A 19,354-nucleotide genomic window follows, 5' to 3' on the forward strand; every position below is an offset into this window, starting at 1 on the left:
GTATATGAGAAAGGAAGTTCAGAGGTTTATTCAAAACAGCAACTTCTCAGCCTCTTGCATCGACACTTCTGCATTTAACTGCAATAACTAAATAATCTGGAGACACTGCAAAGTCCTAAATTTTGAGAAAATACTTTATCCATGTTTTATACACAACATTATTTTGGTAATGTATTTGAGGAATTTATTCTTCAAGATGTTTAAACTAAATGAGTTTCTAGGTTAAACTTGGTTTAAGAAGAAAATTGAACAACTCATTCTTTGAACAGTTTAGTTAATTAAGACTTTAATTTAAATAAACAAGCTGTAAGTACATTAGTTCCTTAATATGTGCAGGGGATTGATTCCAGGACCTGCTGCAGGTATCAAAATCTGAGGATTCTCAGGTCCCATGGTTGGCCTTCCGTATCCACGGTTCTGCATCTACATATCCAACCAACTGTGGATTGTGTAGTATTGTAGTATTTTCTTTAAAGTTTTTATTTATTTATTTTTGACTGTGTTGGGTCTTTGTTATTGTGCGTGGTCTTTCTCTAGTTGCGGAGAGCGGAGGCTACTCTTCATGCAGTTCGTGGGTTTCTTTTTGCTGTGGCTTCTCTTGTTGCAGAGCATGGGCTCTAGGCGCATGGGCTTAAGTAGTTGTGGCTCGCATGCTCAGTAGTTGTCGCTTGCACGCTCTAGAGCACAGGCTCAATAGTTGTGGCGCATGGGCTTATTTGCTCCATGGCATGTGGGGTCTTCCCGGACCAGTGCTTGAACCAATGTCCCCTGCATTGGCAGGCGGATTCTTAACACTGCACCACCAGGGATGTCCCTATTTTTTAGTTTTTATTTTACATTGGAGTATACTTTTATTTATTTTATTTTTTTGTTTTTTAATTTTATTTTTGGCTGCATTGGGTCTTCATTGTTGAGAGCAGGCTTTCTCTAGTTGTGGCGAGCGGGGGATACTCTTCGTTGCTGTGCATGGGCTTCTCATTGTGGTGGCTTTTGTTGCAGAGCATGGGCTCTAGGTGTGCGGGCTTCAGTAGTTGTGTCACGTGGGCTCAGTAGTGTGGCTCACGGGCTGTGGAGTGCAGGCTCAGTAGTTGTAGTGCACGGACTTAGTTGCTCCGTGGCATGTGGGATATTCCCGGACCAGGGCTCGAACCCGTGTCCCCTGCATTGGCAGGTGGATTCTTTTCTTTAAAATTTTATTTATTTATTTATGGCTGTGTTGGGTCTTCGTTTCTGTGCGAGGGCTTTCTCTAGTTGTGGCAAGCGGGGGCCACTCTTCATCGCGGTGCGTGGGCTTCTCACTATCGCAGCCTCTCTTGTTGTGGAACACAGGCTCCAGACGTGCAGGCTCAGTAATTGTGGCTCATGGGCGTAGTTGCTCCGCGGCATGTGGGATCTTCCTAAACCAGGGCTTGAACCCGTGTCGTCTGCATTGGCAGGCAGATTCTCAACTACTGCACCACCAGGGAAGCCCAGCAGGTGGATTCTTAACCAGTGCTCCACCAGGGAAGCCCTTGGAGTATAGTTGATGGACAACGTTGTGTTTTCAGGTGTACAGCAAAGTGATTCAGTTATACGTATACATGTATCTATTCTTTCTCAAATCTTTTCCCATTTAGGTTGTTATATAATATCGAGCAGAGTTTCCTGTGCTATACAGTAGGTCCTTGTTGGTTATCCATTTTAAATATAGCAGTGTGTACATGTCAATCCCAAACTTCCTAACTATCCCTTCCCTCCACCTTTTCCCTGGTAACCATAAGTTCAGTACTGCAGTATTTACTGAAAAAAAATCCACGTATAAATGGACCCTCACAGTTCAAACCCATGTTGTTCAAGGGTTAACTGTAGTGAGTTTTTCAAAGAAAAAGTACTATGTCATTCTAAATTTATAGGTACATTGTTAATGATCTCTGTGCTTTTTAATAGAAAAGAGTGATTTCAGTCATGCAAAGTCAGATACTTTCACAAAACTTTGTTGTTACATGTCTAAAAAACAAGATGAAGCATGTTTTGAGGGATGGCAGAAGGAGGGAAATCAAATGTGTGAAGTTGCTGCAAGTTCTGTGGATAAGTTATAGAGTAATTTGATGATTATGCTTTTTAGTATAGTTTCTATATTCTTCTTGAAGTACTCAAGTTGTGACATGTATCCTGTCACTTCCTTTTACAACAGTAAGAAACCTACTATTATTCGCAGTATATTTACTTATTTCCTCAATTCTAGGATACACAGAAAGTAGTTACAAAATTGCTGATATGTACCACTTTGAAAAACAAACTTAAAGAGTCAGATATTTTTTATGGTTCTTTTTATCTTTACTCTGGGGTATTTGGTTCCCCTCTCCACTTTATTATGGTTAGTTTCTTTGAAGGTTAGTTTCATTTGTTTCTGTTTATATTTCATTTTAAGTTTTTTTATCCCCTAAGTTTTTAAATTGTATTTACTTTTTGGTCCCCCTGCCTTTATTTTAGTATGTGAAACATTAACATGGTTCCAAAAGACAGCACTGTAAAAGGTGTGCATGGAGAAGTATCATGCCCCTTTATACCTTCTATCCTGTTCCTAACCACCTCCTAGAACTAATGCTATTAGTTTGTGTTTTAGCTTTCCTCCGTTTCTTTTTAAACAAAGTAGTGGTTATATCTATGGCATACTATAGATACTCTTTGCACTTTGCTTTTTCTATTTACTAATATATCTTGGAAATCACTATATCAATTAATAATACTCTTACTCATTTTTTATAGCTGCTTATTGTACTTCATTGTGTGAATGTATCATGATTTGTTTAGCCAGTTTCCTAGGTATGGATCTTAAAGACAGTGCCAAAATTTTACAGTTACTAAAAAGCTGTCATGAATAACCTGGTGCTTGATTATTTTTGTACTGTTGGAGGTGTATCTTCAGGGGAAATTCCTAGAAGTGGTATTGCTGAATCAAAAGGTAAATAAGTTTGTAATTTTGTTGGAAATTGCTGAATTCCTCTCAGTAATGTAAGAGAGTTCTGTTTCCTCATAGCCTTACTGATGGAATGTCATTTTTATTTTTTATTTGATTTTATTTTTAATTGAAATTTATTTATTTTTTACTAATTATGATTAGTTTTATTTTAACTGAAGTATAATTGACTTACAATATTATATTAGTTTCAAGTGTAAAACATAGTGATATTTTTATATGTTATATCATTTTATACATTTTATACAAAATGATCACCACAGTAAGTCTAGGTCTGTTACCGTACAAAGTTATCACAATATTACTGATTATATTTCTTATGCTGTACTGTTATAGTCCCTTGACTTATTTTTTTTTTATTTTTATTTTTTGCGGTACATGGGCCTCTCACTGTTGTGGCCTCTCCCGTTGCGGAGCACAGGCTCTGGACGTGCAGGCTCAGCGGCCATGGCTCACGTGCCTAGCCACTCCGTGGCATGTGGGATATTCCCGGACCGGGGCATGAACCCGTGTCCCCTGCATCGGCAGGCGGACTCTCAACCACTGCACCACCAGGGAAGCCCCCGTTGACTTACTTTGTAACTGGAAGTTTGTTCCTCTTAATCTCCCTCACCTATTTCACTCATCCCCCACAACCCCCTCCCCCTAGCAACCATCAGAGGGTTGATTGTATGTGAACCTGTTTCTGTTTTGTTATGTCTGTTCATTTGTTTTGTTTTTTAGATTTCACATATAAGTGAAATCATATGGAATTTGTCTTTTTCGGTCTGACTTATTTCACTTAGCATAATACCCTTTAGGTCTAGGTTGTCACAAATGGCAAGATTTCATTCTTTTTTATGGCTGAGGAATAGTCCATATGTATGACATCTTTATTCATTCATTTATCCATGGACACTTAGGTTGCTTCCATGTTGGCTATTGTAAATAATGCTGCAGTGAACAAAGGGGTGCATATATCTTTTCAAATTAGTGTTTTTGTTTTCTTGGAAAAATACCCAAAAGTGCAATTGCTGGATTGTATGGTAGTTCTATTTTTAATATTTTGAGGAGCCTCCATACCGTTTCCCATAGTGCCTGTATCAATTTACATTCCCACCAGCAGTGCACAGAGGTTCCCTTTTCTCTACATCTTTGCCAACACTTGTTATTTGTTGTCTTTTTGATAATAGCCATTCTGACAGGTGTGAGGTGATATCTCATTGTTGTTCTAATTTGCATTTTCCTCATGATTAGTGATGTTGAACATCTTGTCATGTGTCTGTTGGTCATCTGTATGTTTTCTTTGGAAAAATGTCTGTTCAGGTCCTCAGCTCATTTTATAATCGGTTGTTTGTTTTTTTGATGTTGAGTTCATTGTATATTTTGGATATTAACCCATTATCAGATATGTCATTTGCAAATATCTTCTGCCATTCAGTAGGTTGGCTTTTGGTTTTTTCGATAGTTTCCTTCACTGTGCAAAAGCTTTTTGGTTTGATATAGTCCCATTTGTTTATTTTTGCTTTTGTTTCTCTCGCTTAAGGAGACGTGTCCAAAAAATATTGCTAAGACCAATGTCAGAGAGCATACTGCCGTTTTCTTCTAAAAGTTTTATGGTTTCAAATCTTAAATTTAAGTCTTTAATCTATTTTGAGTGTATGTTTGTGTATGGTGTGAAAAAGTAGTCCAGTTTGATTCTTTTGCATGTAAGTGTCCAGTTTTCCTAGCACCATTTATTGAAGAGTTTGTCTTTTCCCTATTGTATGTTCTTACCTTCTTTGTTGTAGATTAATTACCCATGTTAAGTTTGGGTTCATTTCTGGGCTGTGTATTCTGTTCCATTAAGCTATGTGTCTGTTTTTGTGCTAGTACCATACTGTTTTGGTTACTTTTGCTTTGTAGTACAGTTTGAAAGCAGGGAGCATAATACCTTCATCTTTGTTCTTCTTTCTCAAAATTATTTTGGCTTTTTGGGGTCTTTTGTGTTTCCATACAAATTTTAGAATTATTTGTTCTAGTTGTGTGAAAAATGTCATGTGTATTTTGATAGGGATTGCATTGTATGTCTTCTTTTGAAAACTCTTTGTCCAGATCTCTGTCCCTTTTTAAATTGGATTGTTTGTTTTTTGCTATTGAGTTATATGAATTTTTTTCTTCCCCCCCTTTTTTAATAAATTGAAGTATAGTTGATTTACAATGCTGTGCCAGTCTCTGCTGTACAGCAGAGTGACTCAGTTATACACATATAGACATGCTTTTTTTAATATTCTTTTCCAGTATGGTTTATCACAGGATATTGAGTATAGTTTCCTGTGCTATACATTAGGACCTTGTTGTTTATCCATTCTAAATGTAATAGTTTGCATCTACCAACCCCAAACTCCCAATCCATTCCTCTCCCTCCCCCCTCCCCTTTGGCAATCACAAGTCTGTTCTCTATGAGTCTGCTTCTGTTTTGCAGATAGGTTCATTTGTGCCATATTCCAGATTCCACATATACATGATATCATACAGTATTTGTCTTTCTCTTTCTGACTTACTTTACTTAGTATGATAATCTCTAGTTGCATCCATGTTGCTGCAAATGGCATTATTTCATTCTTTTTTATGGCTGAGTAGTATTCCATTGTATATATGTACCACATCTTCTTTATCCATTCATCTGTTGATGGACATTTAGGTAGTTTCCATGTCTTGGCTGTTGTGAACAGTGCTGCTATGAACATAGGTGCGCATGTGTCTTTTTGAATTGTAGTTTTGTGTGGGTATGTTTCTAGGAGTTGGATTGCTGACTCATATGGTAATTCTATTTTTAGTTTTCTGAGGAACCTCCACACTGTTTTCCATAGTGGCTTCCATAGTGGTTTACATTTCCACCAGCAGTGTAGGAGGGTTAGCTTTTCTCCACATCCTCTTCAATATTTGTTATTTGTAGACTTTTTAATGATGGCCATTCTGACTGGTGTGAGGTGGTACCTCACTGTAGTTTTGATTTGCATTTCTCTAATAATGAGTGATGTTGAGTATCTTTTCATGTGCCTGCTGGCCATCTGTATGTCTTCTTTGGAGAAATGTCTATTAAGGTCTTCTGCCCATTTTTTGATTGGGTTGTTTGTTTTGTTGTTGTATGAGCTGTTTGTATACTTTGGAGATTAAGCTCTTGTCTGTCGCATCATTTGCAGATATTTTCTCCCATTCAGTAGGCTGTCTTTTCTTTTCTTTTTTTTTTTTCCTTTAATGGTCTCCTTTGCTGTGCAAAAACTTGTAAGTTTGATTAGGTTCCATTTGTTTATTTCTATTACCTTAGGAGACTGCCCTAAGAAAACATTGGTATGATTTATGTCCGAGAACGTTTTGCCTGTGCTCTTTTCTAGGAGTTTTATGGTATCATGTCTTGTGTTTAAGTCTTTAAGCCATTTTGAGTTTGTTTTTTTTTTGTGTATGGTGTAAGGGTGTGTTCTAACTTCATTGATTTACATGCACCTGTCCAGTTTTCCCAGCACTACTTGCTGAAGAGACTGTCTTTTTCCCATTTTATATTCTTGCCTCCGTTGTTGAAGATTAATTGACTGTAGGTGTGTGGGTTTATTTCTGGGCTCTCTATTCTGTTCCATTGATCTGTATGCCTGTTTTTGTACCAATACCATACTGCTTTGATTATTGTAGCTTTGTAGTACTGTAAAAATATGGAACACTTCACGAATTTGCATGCCATCCTTGTGCAGAGGCCATGCTAGTCCTCTCTGTATCATTCCAGTTTTAGTATATGTGCTGCTGAAGCAACAAGCACTGTATGAGTTTCTTATATACAGTTGACCCTTTGAACTGCAAAGGTCCACTTATATGCCAGTTTTTTCCAATACATATGTACTGCGGTACTACACTATTGAGTTTGGTTGAATCCATGGATGTGGATCTGGGGATGTGGAGGGTTGAAAGTTATATGAGGATTTTTGACTTCAAGAGTCATCTATATTTTGGATATTAACTTGTTATTAGATATGTGATTTACACATATCTTCTCCCATTCAGTACATTGCCTTTTCATTTTATTGATAGTTTCCTTTGCTGTGCAGAAACCTTTTCATTTAATGTAGCCATATTTGTTGATTTTTGCTTTTGTTGTCTATTCCCAAAAATCATTACCAAGACTTATGTCAAGGATATTTTCCCTTATGTTTTATTCTAGGAGTTTTGTGGTTTCAGGTCTTACGTTTAAGTCTTAAATCCATTTTGAGTTCATTTTTGTGTATGGTGTAAGACAGTGGCCCAGTTTCATTCTTTTACACATGACGATCCAGCTTTCTCAACACCATTTATTGAAGAGAGTATTTCCTCATTGTATAGTCTTGACTTCTTTGATGTAAATTAATTGATAATATCCACATGGGTTTATTTCTGAGCTCTCTAATCTGTTCCATTGATCTATGTGTCTGTTTTTATGCCGAAACCATATTGTTTTGAATGCTTTGTAATATAGATTGAAATCAGGAAGCATGATTCCTCCAGCTTTTTCTTTTTTCTCAAGATTGTTTTGGCTATTTGGTGTCTTTTGTGGTCCATACAAATTTTAGGATTATTTGTTCTAATTCTGTGAAAATGCCATTGGAATTTTGACAGAGATTGCATTGAATATGTATATTATTTTTGGTAGTATGGATTATGTTAATTTTATACCCTGATGCCTTACTCAATTCTGTTATTGCTTGAGTTAGTTTTAGCATTGATTCTCTAGGGTTTATCAGATACACTATCATGTTGTCTGCAAATAGAAATAGTTTTACTTCTTTTCCAATTTTTATTCTTCTGTTTGCTTTCTCTCATCTAATTGCGTTGGCTTTTACTTCCAATAAAATATTGAATGCCAGTGGAGGTGATATACATCCTTGTCTTTTTCCTAATTTTAATGTAAAAGCTCCTAGTGTTTCCTTATGAAGAAATATACTGGGCTTCCCTGGTGGCACAGTGGTTGGGAGTCCGCCTGCCGATGCAGGGGACACGGGTTCGTGCCCCGGTCTGGGAAGATCCCACATGCCGCGGAGCGGCTGGGCCCGTGAGCCATGGCCACTGAGCCTGCGCGTCCGGAGCCTGCGCTCTGCAGTGGGAGAGGCCACAGCAGTGAGAGGCTCGCGTACTGCAAAAAAAAAAAAAAAAAAAAAAAAAAATAAATATACTGGCTCTGGGGCTAAACTATATATATTTTGTCATGTTAAGAGAGGATCTATCACTTTGTTTTTGTTTTTTCCAGGAATGGATATTGAATTTTGTTGAAAGCTTTTTCATCATCTGTGGATAGAATCAAGTTTTGTTTTGTTTTTTTCCCTTAGATCTATTAAGGAACTAATATTGCTTTTCTGGAATAAATCTCAATTGGTCTTGGTGTAGTATTTTATTGATGGGGGATTCTGTTCACTAATTTTTTTTTTTTTTTGTGGTACGCGGGCCTCTCACTGTTGTGGCTTCTCCCGCTGCGGAGCACAGGCTCACGACGCACAGGCCCAGCGGCCGTGGCTCACGGGCCCAGCTGCTCCGCAGCACGTGGGATCCTCCCGGACCGGGGCACAAACCCGTGTCCCCTGCATCGGCAGGCGGACTCGCAACCACTGCGCCACCAGGGAAGCCCTGTTCACTAATTTTTAAGTTTAGTACTTTTATAGTCATACGTGATGTTGGTTTTTTTTTTTACATCGTGTTTATCAGTTATTCTCTTATCATTATTCTTGCTTCATACAAAGATTTGGTAAGTTTTCCTTCATTTTTAATGCTCTGGAACTATTTGTGGAGCATTGGGATTGTCTGGTATTCAGAGATTTGGTAGATTTGTGAAACCATCTGGGTCTGGTGCTTTTTTCTGTTGAATGGTGTATTGATAACTTGGTTTCTTCAACAGAAATTGTTCAGTTTAAACTTTATATTTCTCATAGGTTTAATTTTGGTAAACTATTTTTCTAGTATATTACCTATTTAATCTATATTTTGAAATTTATTTGCCTAGAAGTCTGCAAAGTAGTTTCTTATGATTGAAACTTTTTTTCTTCTATTTCAATGCTTATTTTCCCCTTGTCATTTATTATGTTGTTTATCTATGCTTTCTCCTTTGCTTTATTAAGTTGGATGGTTGATTATCTATTTTGTTAATTTAAAAGAAATCATTTAGACTTATTATTTAGATCTTTTTCTCCATTTTCTACCTTATTAATTTCAGCTTTTATCCTTCTTTTCTGCTTTGTGCTTTCTTTGGTTTACTTTGTTATTCTTTTTCAAGTCTTTTGAGCTGCTAATTTATTTATATTTGTATTTTATTTCTATTGATAAGAGTGTTTAAGTGTATGGATGTTCTTTTAATCAGTGCTTTAAATATATCCCGTAGTTTTTCTCAACATACTTTTATGAGAAATTTCAAGCATACAGCAAAATTGAGTTTTACAGTGAAGACCCATATATCCACCACCTAGATATTACCATTACCATTTTATTTATTTTGTTACATATCTATCCATTTATCTATTTCTCTCACTATCCATTAATTTATCCTAATTTTTTGATGCATTTCGTTTTAGGCATCAGTAGGCTTTCCCCTTAAATACTTCCGCATATTTATGAGTAAGTACAGTTCAGTATTCCTTTATAAACTTTTCCTTTTAAAAAAAATTTATTTATTTATTTTTGGCTGTGTTGGGTCTTGTTGCTGCGTGCAGGCTTTTCTGTAGTTGCGGCGAGCAGGGCTACTCATTGTTGCAGTACGTGGACTTCTCATTGCGGTGGCTTCTTTTGTTGCAGAGTACAGGCTCTAGGTGCACAGGCTTCAGTAGTTGTGGCTTGCAGGCTCTAGAGCGCAGGCTCAGTAGTTGTGGTACACGGGCTTAGTTGCTCTGCAGCATGTGGGATCTTCCCACACCAGGGATCAAACTTGTGTCTCCTGCATTGGCAGGTGGATTCTTAACCACTGTGCCACCAGGGAAGACCCTAAATTTTTCCTTTTGAAAACAAAACTTTGACATTTTTCGTTGAGGCAAAATTTATTTACATTGAAATGCACGAATTGTAAGCATACACTTGCTGTGTTTTGATGCATGTATATACCTTCCAAAATATATTACCATTACGCCAGAAAGTTCCCTTATAATGTTTTTTAAACATCTTTATTGGAGTATAATTGCTTTACAATGGTGTGTTAGTTTCTGATATACAACAAAATGAATCGGTTATATATATACATATGTTCCCATATCTCTTCCCTCCTGCATCTCCCTCCCTCCCACCCTCGCTATCCCACCCCTCCAGGCGGTCACAAAGCACCAAGCTGATCTCCCTGTGCTATGCAGCTGCTTCCCACTAGCTATCTACATTACGTTTGGTAGTGTATATATGTCTCTCTCTCACTTTGTCACAGCTTACCCTTCCCCCTCCCCATATCCTCAAGTCCATTCTCTAGTAGGTCTGTGTCTTTAATCCTGTCTTACCGCTAGGTTCTTCATGACATTTTTTCCCCTTAAATTCCATATATATGTGTTAGCATATGGTATTTGTCTCTCTCTTTCTGACTTACTTCACTCTGTATGACAGGCTCTAGGTCTGTCCACCTCATTACAAATAGCTCAATTTCGTTTCTTTTTATGGCTGAGTAATATTCCATTGTATATATGTGCCACATCTTCTTTATCCATTCATCCGATGATGGACGCTTAGGTTGTTTCCATCTGCGGGCTAATGTAAATAGAGCTGCAATAAACATTTTGGTACATGACTCTTTTTGAATTATGGTTTTCTCAGGGTATATGCCCAGTAGTGGGATTGCTGGGTCATATGGTAGTTCTATTTGTAGTTTTTTAAGGAACCTCCATACTGTTCTCCACAGTGGCTGTATCAATTCACATTCCCACCAACAGTGCAAGAGGGTTCCCTTTTCTCCACACCCTCTCCAGCATTTACTGTTTCTAGATTTTTTGATGATGGCCATTCTGACTGGTGTGAGATGATATCTCATTGTAGTTTTGATTTGCATTTCTCTAATTATTAGTGATGTTGAGCATTCTTTCATGTGTTTGTTGGCAGTCTGTATATCTTCTTTGGAGAAATGTCTATTTAGGTCTTCTGCCCATTTTTGGATTGGGTTGTTTGTTCTTTTGGTATTAAGCTCCGTGAGCTGCTTATAAATTTTGGAGATTAATCCTTTGTCAGTTTCTTAATTTGCAAATATTTTCTCCCATTCTGGAGGTTGTCTTTTGGTCTTGTTTATGGTTTTCTTTGCTGTGCAAAAGCTTTTAAGTTTCATTAGGTCCTATTTGTTTATTTTTGCTTTATTTCCATTTCTCTAGGATGTGGTTCAAAGGATCTTGCTGTGATTTATGTCACAGAGTATCATGCCTATGTTTTCCTCTAATAGTTTGATAGTGTCTGGCCCTACATTTAGGTCTTTAAGCCATTTTGAGATTATTTTTGTGTATGGTATTAGGGAGTGATCTAATTTCATACTTTTGCATGTACCTGTCCAGTTTCCCCAGCGTCATTTATTGAAGAGGCTGTCCTTTCTCCACTGTACATTCCTGACTCCTTTATGAAAGATAAGGTGACCATATGTGCGTGGGTTTATCTCTGGGCTTTCTATCCTGTTCCATTGATCTGTCTTTCTGTTTTTGTGCCAGTACCATACTGTCTTGATTACTGTAGCTTTGTAGTATAGTCTGAAATGAGGGAGCCAGATTCCTCCAGCTCCGTTTTTCATTCTCAAGATTGCTTTGGCTATTCGGGGTCTTCTGTGTCTCCATACAAATTGTGAAATTTTTTGTTCTAGTTCTGTGAAAAATGCCATTGGTAGTTTGATAGGGATTGCATTGAATCTGTAGATTGCTTTGGGTCGTGGAGTCATTTTCACAATGTTGATTCTTCCAGTCCAAGAACATGGTATATCTCTCCATCTATTTGTATCATCTTTCATTTCTTTCATCAGTGTCTTACAATTTTCTGCATACAAGTCTTTTGTCTCCTTAGGTAGGTTTATTCCTAGATATTTTATTCTTTTGGTTGCAATGGTAAATGGGAGTGTTTTCTTGATTTCACTTTCAGATTTTTCATCGTTAGTGTAAAGGAATGCCAGAGATTTCTGTGCATTAATTTCGTATCCTGCTACTTTACCAAATTCATTGATTAGCTCTAGCAGTTTTCTGGTAGCATCTTTAGGATTCTCTATGTATAGTAACATGTCATCTGCCATCAGTGACAGCTTTACTTCTTTTCCGATTTGGATTCCTTTTATTTCCTTTTCTTCACTGATTGCTGTGGCTAAAACTTCCAGAACTATGTTGAATAAGAGTGGTGAGAGTGGGCAGCCTTGTCTTGTTCCTGATCCTAGTGGAAATGCTTTCAATTTTTCACCGTTGAGGATGATGTTGGCTGTTGGTTTGTCATATATGGCCTTTATTATGTTGAGGAAATTTCCCTCTATGCCTGCTTACTGCAGGGTTTTTATCATAAATTGGTGTTGAATTTTGTCGAAAGCTTTCTCTGCATCTATTGAGATGATCATATGGTTTTTCTCCTTCAGTTTGTTAATGTGGTGTATCACGTTGATTGATTTGCGTATATTTAAGAATTCTTGCATTCCTGGAATAAACCCCACTTGATCATGGTGTATGATCCTTTTAATGTGCTGTTGGACTCTGTTTGCTAATATTTTGTTGAGGATTTTTGCATCTATGTTCATCAGTGATATTGGCCTGTAGTTTTCTTTGTTTGTGACATCCTTGTCTGGTTTTGGTATGAGGGTGATGGTGGCCTTGTAGAATGAGTTTGGGAGTGTTCCTCCCTCTGCTATATTTTGGAAGAGATTGAGAAGGATTGGTGTTAGCTCTTCTGTAAATGTTTGATAGAATTCGCCTGTGAAGCCATCTGGTCCTGGGCTTTAGTTTGTTGGAAGATTTTTAATCAGAGTTTCAATTTCAGTGCTTGTGATTGGTCTGTTCATATTTTCTGTTTCTTCCTGATTCAGTCTTGGCAGGTTGTGCCTTTCTAAGAATTTGTCCATTTCTTCCAGGTTGTCCATTTTATTGGCATAGAGTTGCTTGTAGTAATCTATCATGATCTTTTCTATTTCTGCAGTGTCAGTTGTTACTTCACCTTTTTCATTTGTAATTCTATTGATTTGAGTCTTCTCCCTTTTTTTCTTGATGAGTCTGGCTAATGGTTTATCAATTTTGTTTATCTTCTCAAAGAACCAGCTTTTAGTTTTATTGTTCTTTGCTATTGTTTCCTTCATTTCTTTTTCATTCATTTCTGATGTGATTTTTATGATTTCTTTCCTTCTGCTAAATTTGGTTTTTTTTTGTTCTTCTTATTCTAATTGCTTTAAGTGCAAGGTTAGGTTGTTTATTTGAGATGCTTCCTGTTTCTTAAGGTAGGATTGTAGTGCTATAAATTTCCCTGTTAGAACTGCTTTTGCTGCATCCCATAGATTTTGGGTCGTCGTGTCTCCATTGTCATTTGTTTCTAGGTATTTTTAAATTTCCTCTTTGATTTCCTCAGTGATCACTTCGTTATTAAGTAGTGTATTGTTTAGCCACCATGTGTTTGTATTTTTTACAGATCTTTTCCTGTAATTGATATCTAGTCTCATAGCACTGTGGTCGGAAGATACTTGATACAATATCGATTTTCTCAAATTTACCAAGGCTTGATTTGTGACCCAGATATGATCAATCCTGGAGAATGTTCCATGAGCACTTGAGAAAAATGTGTATTCTGTTGTTTTTGGATAGAATGTCCTATAAATATCAATTAAGTCCATTCTGTTTAATGTATCATTTAAAGCTTGTGTTTCCTTATTTATTTTCATTTTGGATGATCTGTCCATTGATGAACGTGGGGTGTTAAAGTCCCCTACTATGAATGTGTTACTGTCGATTTCCCCTTTTATGGCTGTTAGTATTTGCCTTATATATTGAGGTGCTCCTATGTTGGGTGCACAAACATTTACTGTTGTTATATCTTCTTCTTGGATCAATCCCTTGATCATTATGTAGTGTCCTTCTTTGTCTCTTCTAATAGTCTTTATTTTCAAGCCTATTTTGTGTGATATGAGAGTTGCTACTCCAGCTTTCTTTTGGTTTCCATTTGCATGAAATACCTTTTTCCATCCCTTTACTTTCAGTCTGTATGTGTCTCTAGTTCTGAAGTGGGTCTCTTGTAGACAGCAAATATATGGGTCTTGTTTTTGTATCCATTCAGCCAATCTGTGTCTTTTGGTGGGAGCATTTAATCCATTTACATTTAAGGTAATTATCGATATGTATGTTCCTGTTCCCATTTTCTTAATTGTTTTGGGTTCGTTATTGTAAGTCTTTTCCTTCTCTTGTGTTTCTTGCCTAGAGAAGTTCCTTTAACAGTTGTCCTAGAGGTGGTTTGGTAGTGCTGAACTCTCTCAGCTTTTGCTTGTCTGTAAAGGTTGTAATTTCTCCATCAAATCTGAATGAGATCTTTGCTGGGTATAGTAATCTTGGTTGCAGGTTTTTCTCCTTCATCACTTTAAGTATGTCCTGCTATTCCCTTCTGGCTTGCAGAGTTTCTGCTGAAAGGTCAGCTGTTAACCTCTAGGGAGATTCCCTTGTGTGTTATTTGTTGTTTTTCCCTTGCTGTTTTTAATATGCTTTCTTTGTATTTAATTTTTGAGAGTTTGATTAATATGTGTCTTGGTGTATTTCTCCTTGGATTTATCCTGTATGGGACTCTCTGTGCTTCCTGGACTTGATTAACTATTTCCTTTCCCATATTAGAGAAGTTTTCAACTATAATCTCTTAAAATATTTTCTCAGTCCCTTTCTTTTTCTCTTTTTCTTCTGGTATCCCTATAATTTGAATGTTGGTGTGTTTAATGTGGTCCCAGAGTTCTCTGAGACTGTCCTCAGTTCTTTTCATTCTTTTTTCTTTATTCTGCTTTGCGGTAGTTATTTCCACTATTTTATCTTCCAGGTTACTTATCTGTTCTTCTGCCTCAGGTTTTCTGCTATTAATCCCATCTAGAGTATTTTTAATTTCATTTATTGTGTTGTTCATCATTGTTTGTTCCATCTTTAGTTCTTCTAGGTCCTTGTTAAATGTTTCTTGCATTTTGTCCATTCTATTTGCAAGATTTTGGATCATCTTTACTATCATTATTCTGAATTCTTTTTCAGGTAGACTGCCTATTTCCTCTTCATTTGTTTTTTCTAGTGGGTTTTTATCTTGCTCCTTCATCTGCTGTGTGTTTTTTTGTCTTCTCATTTTGTTTATCTTACTGTGTTTGGTATCTCCTTTTTGCAGACTGCAGGTTCATATTTCCGCTTGTTTTTGGTGTCTGTCCCCAGTGGCTAAAGTTGGTTCAGTGGGTTGTGTAGGCTTCCTGGTGGAGGGGACTAGTGCCTATGTTCTGGTGGATGAGGCTGGATCTTGTCTTTCTGATGGTCAGGTCCACGTCTGGTGGTGTGTTTTGGGGTGTCTGTGGACTTATTATGATTTTAGGCAGCCTCTCTGCTAATGGGTGGGGTTGTGTTCCTGTCTTGCTAGTTGTTTGGCATAGGATGTCCAGCACTGTAGCTTGCTCGTCGTTGAGTGAAGCTGGGTGCTGGTGTTGAGATGGAGCTCTCTGGGAGATTTTCGCCATTTGATATTATGTGGAGCTGGGAGGTCTCTTGTGGACCAGTGTCCTGAAGTTGGCTCTCCCACCTCAGAGGCACAGCACTGACTCCTGGCTGCAGCCCCAAGAGCCTTTCATCCATACGGTTCAGCATAAAAGGGAGAAAAAGTAGAAAGAAAGAATTAGTAGAAATAGAAAGAAAGAAAGGAAGAAAGAAAGAAAGAAAGGAGGGAGGGAGGAAGGATGGAAGGAGGGAAGGAAGGAAGGAAAAAAAGAAAGAATGAATATAACGTAAAATAAAGTAAGACAAGATATAATAAAGTTATTAAAATAAAAAAATAATTATTAAGAGACAAATAATTAAAAAACAAAACCAAAACAAAAAACCCGAAGGATAGAGCCCTAGAACAAATGGTGGAAGCAAAGCTATACAGACAAAATCTCACATAGAAGCATGCACATACACACTCACAAAAAGAGGAAAAGGGGAAAATATCATAAATATTGCTTTCAAAGTCCACCTCAATTTGTGATGATTCATTGTCTAAAGGAGGGAAGGAAGGAAAGAAAGAACGAAGATAAAGTCAAATAAAATAAGGTTATTAAAATAAAAAGTAATTATTAAGAAAAAAAGAACAAAAATGGACAGATAGAACTCTCGGACAAATGGTGGAAACAAAGCTATACAGACAAAATCTCATACAGAAGCATACAGATACACACTCACAAAAAGAGGAAAAGGGGAAAAAATCATAAATCTTGTTCTCAAAGTCCTCCTCCTCAATTTGGGATGATTCGTTGCCTATTCATGTATTCCACAGATGCAGGTACATCAAGTTGTTTGTGGAGCTTTAATCCACTGCTTCTGAGGCTGCTGGGAGAGATTTCCCTTTCTCTTTGTTCTCACAGCTCCCTGGGGCTCAGCTTTGTATTTGGCCCCGCCTCTGCTTGTAGGTCGCTGGAGGGCGTCTGTTCTTCGCTCAGACAGGGTGGGGTTGAAGGAGCAGTTGATTCGGGGCCTCTGGCTTACTCAGGCTGGGGCGGGGAGGGGCACAGAGTGTGGGGCGAGACTGAGGCGTCAGAATTCGGCGTGACGTTGCACCAGCTTGAGGCATGCCGTGCGTCCTCCCGGGGAAGTTGTCCCTGGATCCCGGGACCCTGGCAGTGGCGGGCTGCACAGGCTCCCTGGAAAGGGATTGTGGATAGTGACCTGTGCTTGCATACAGGCTTTTTGGTGGCGGCAGCAGCAGCCTTAGTGTCTCATGCCTGTCTCTGGGGTTCGCGCTTTTAGCCGTGGCTCGCGCCCGTCTCTGGAGCTCTTTTAAGCAGCGTTCTTAATCCCCTCTCCTCGCGCACCAGGAAACAAAGAGGGAAGAAAAAGTCTCTTGCCTCTTCGGCAGGTCCAGACTTTTCCCTGGACTCCCTCCCGGCCAGGCGTGGCGCACCAACTCCCTGCAGGCTGTGTTCCCGCCGCCAGCCCCAGTCCTCTCCCTGCGATCCCACCGAAGCTCGAGCCTCAGCTCCCAGCCTCGCCCGCCCCGGCACGGGAGCAGACAAGCCTCTCGGGTTGTTGAGTGCCGGTCGGCACCGATCCTCTGTGCGGGAATGTCTCCACTGTGTCCTCCGCACCCCTGTTGCTGTGCTCTCCTCTGCAGCTCCGAAGCTTCGCCCTCCGCCGTCTGCAGTCTCTGCCCGCGAAGGGGCTTCCTAGTGTGTGGAAACGTTTCCTCCTTCACAGCTCCCTCTCACTGGTGCAGGTCCCATCCCTATCCTTTTGTCTCTGTTTATTCTTTTTTCTTTTGCCCTACCTACATACGTTGGGGGTTTCTTGCCTTTTGGGAGGTCTGAGATCTTCTGCCAGCATTCCGTAGGTGTTCTGTAGGAGTTGTTCCACGTGTAGATGTATTTCTGGTGTATCTGTGGGGAGGAACGTGATCTTTGCGTCTTACTCTTTCGCCGTCTTCCCGGAAGCCCCCTTATAATTTTTGACAATTAATTCCTGCTTGCATTCTCCTTAGAGGTAACCACTGTTTTGACTTTTTTCTACCGTAGATTAGTTTTCATGAGTGTGAAAAATTTTTATTCAGCATGATACGTTCGAGATTCATTCATGTTGTTGTGTATGTCAGTGGTTCATTCCTTTTTATTGTTGAATAGTATTGTATTGTATGGGTATGTTACATTTTTTCTAGAATTTTATGTATATATAATCACATAGTAGTGATATTTTACATAGTAGTGATATTTTACAAGTGGCTTTTTACAGTAAGCATAATGCTTTGATGTATGTATCATTACTTCATTCCTGTTTAGTTCACTGGTGCTAGTAGTGAACTACCATAGTTTATCTATTTTCTTGTTATGGATACCTGGGCTATTTCTGTGTTGGGCTATTATGAATAAAGCTACTATAAACATTTCTTTTACAAGTCTGTTTTGTGGATATCTATATTCATTTCTCTTAAGTGAAAATCTAGTAATGGAACTTCTGAGTCATTGTGTAGGTGTCTGTTTTAGTTTTATAAGAAAAAACATAGCTTTCCAAATGATTTTCTATGGCTGTATCATTTTATATTCCCACCAAAAATGTATATGAGTTCCAGTTACTCACAAATTCACCCACACTTGGTGTGTTAGTCTTATTAATTTTAGCCAAAGTGGGGAGCTTGTAGTGCCATTTCATGGTTTTAATTTACACTTATAATTCTAGCTTTTTTGTTTATATATATGGTGCATTCAAATGATTTTTTTAATTGTAAAAAATACGTAAATTATAATTTTAAACAAATTTTCAAGGTACATTTTTAGTATTGTTATGTATATGCACACTGTTGTACAGAATGTTATGTATATGCACACTGTTGTACAGAAGATTTCTAGAACTCTTTCATCTTCTGTGACAGAAACTCTAAACCCTTGGAACAACAACTCCCAGTTTCCCCCTCCTCCCCTGTCTTGGCAATCACCATTCTACTTTGTTTCTATGAGTGTGATTGCATCAGACAACTCATATATAAGTGGGATAGTGCAGTGTTTGTCTTTTTTTATTTTCTTATTTCACTTAACCTAATGTCCCAAGTTTCATCTATCTTATAACACAGGACAGGATTTCCATCTTTTTCAAGGCTGAATAATATTCCATTCTATGTATATACCTCATTTTATTTATGTGTTTATCCATTGATGGACACTTAGATTGTTTCCACATCTTGGATATAGTGAATAATGCTGCAGTGCAGACGGGTGTGCAAATATTTCTTCAGTATCCTGCTTTCAGTTATTTTTGGTTATATATTCAGAAGTGGGATTGCTGAATCCTTATGGTAGTTCTACTTTTAATTTTTTGAGGAACCTTCATACTGTTTCCATAGCTGCTTGCACTATTTTACAATCTAATGAACAGTGCAAAAGGGTTCCAATTTCTTCATATAGTTGCCAACACTTAATTTTTCTTTTTTTTGATAGTCACCATCCTAACAGGTATAATGTGGTATCTTTGTTTTTGATTTGCATTCTGCTGTTGATTTAGTAATGTTGAGACTCTGTCAGCCATTTACACATCTTCTTTGGAGAAATGTTTGAGTTTTTTTTTTTTTTTTACCAATTTTTAATCTGGTTATTTGTTTTTTTATTTATGAGTTGTAGGGATTTTAAAATATATTCTGTATATTAACTCCTTACCTGAGCTGTGGTTTGCAGATATTTTCTACTGTTTGATAGATTGTCTTTTCACTTTGTTGATTGTTTCCTGTACAGAAATTTTAAGGTTTTATGTAGTCCCATTTATCTAATTTTTCTTTTAAACC

General features: G+C 37.9%; 1 protein-coding gene and 1 non-coding gene across 2 annotated transcripts in view; one reads left to right on the forward strand and one right to left on the reverse strand.

The window, feature by feature from the left end:
- The window catches only part of RSRC1 (arginine and serine rich coiled-coil 1), a 450,887-nt gene that overhangs the window by 12,329 nt on the left and 419,204 nt on the right, over positions 1-19,354 (forward strand). The window lies entirely within an intron of this gene.
- Positions 6,622-6,731, reverse strand: LOC136123012 (U6 spliceosomal RNA). Its single transcript, XR_010655894.1, has one exon. It is a non-coding gene; the product is annotated as a U6 spliceosomal RNA (small nuclear RNA).

Source organism: Phocoena phocoena, chromosome 4 (assembly GCF_963924675.1).
Source record: "Phocoena phocoena chromosome 4, mPhoPho1.1, whole genome shotgun sequence".
In the NCBI taxonomy this organism is placed as follows: Eukaryota; Metazoa; Chordata; class Mammalia; order Artiodactyla; family Phocoenidae; genus Phocoena; species Phocoena phocoena.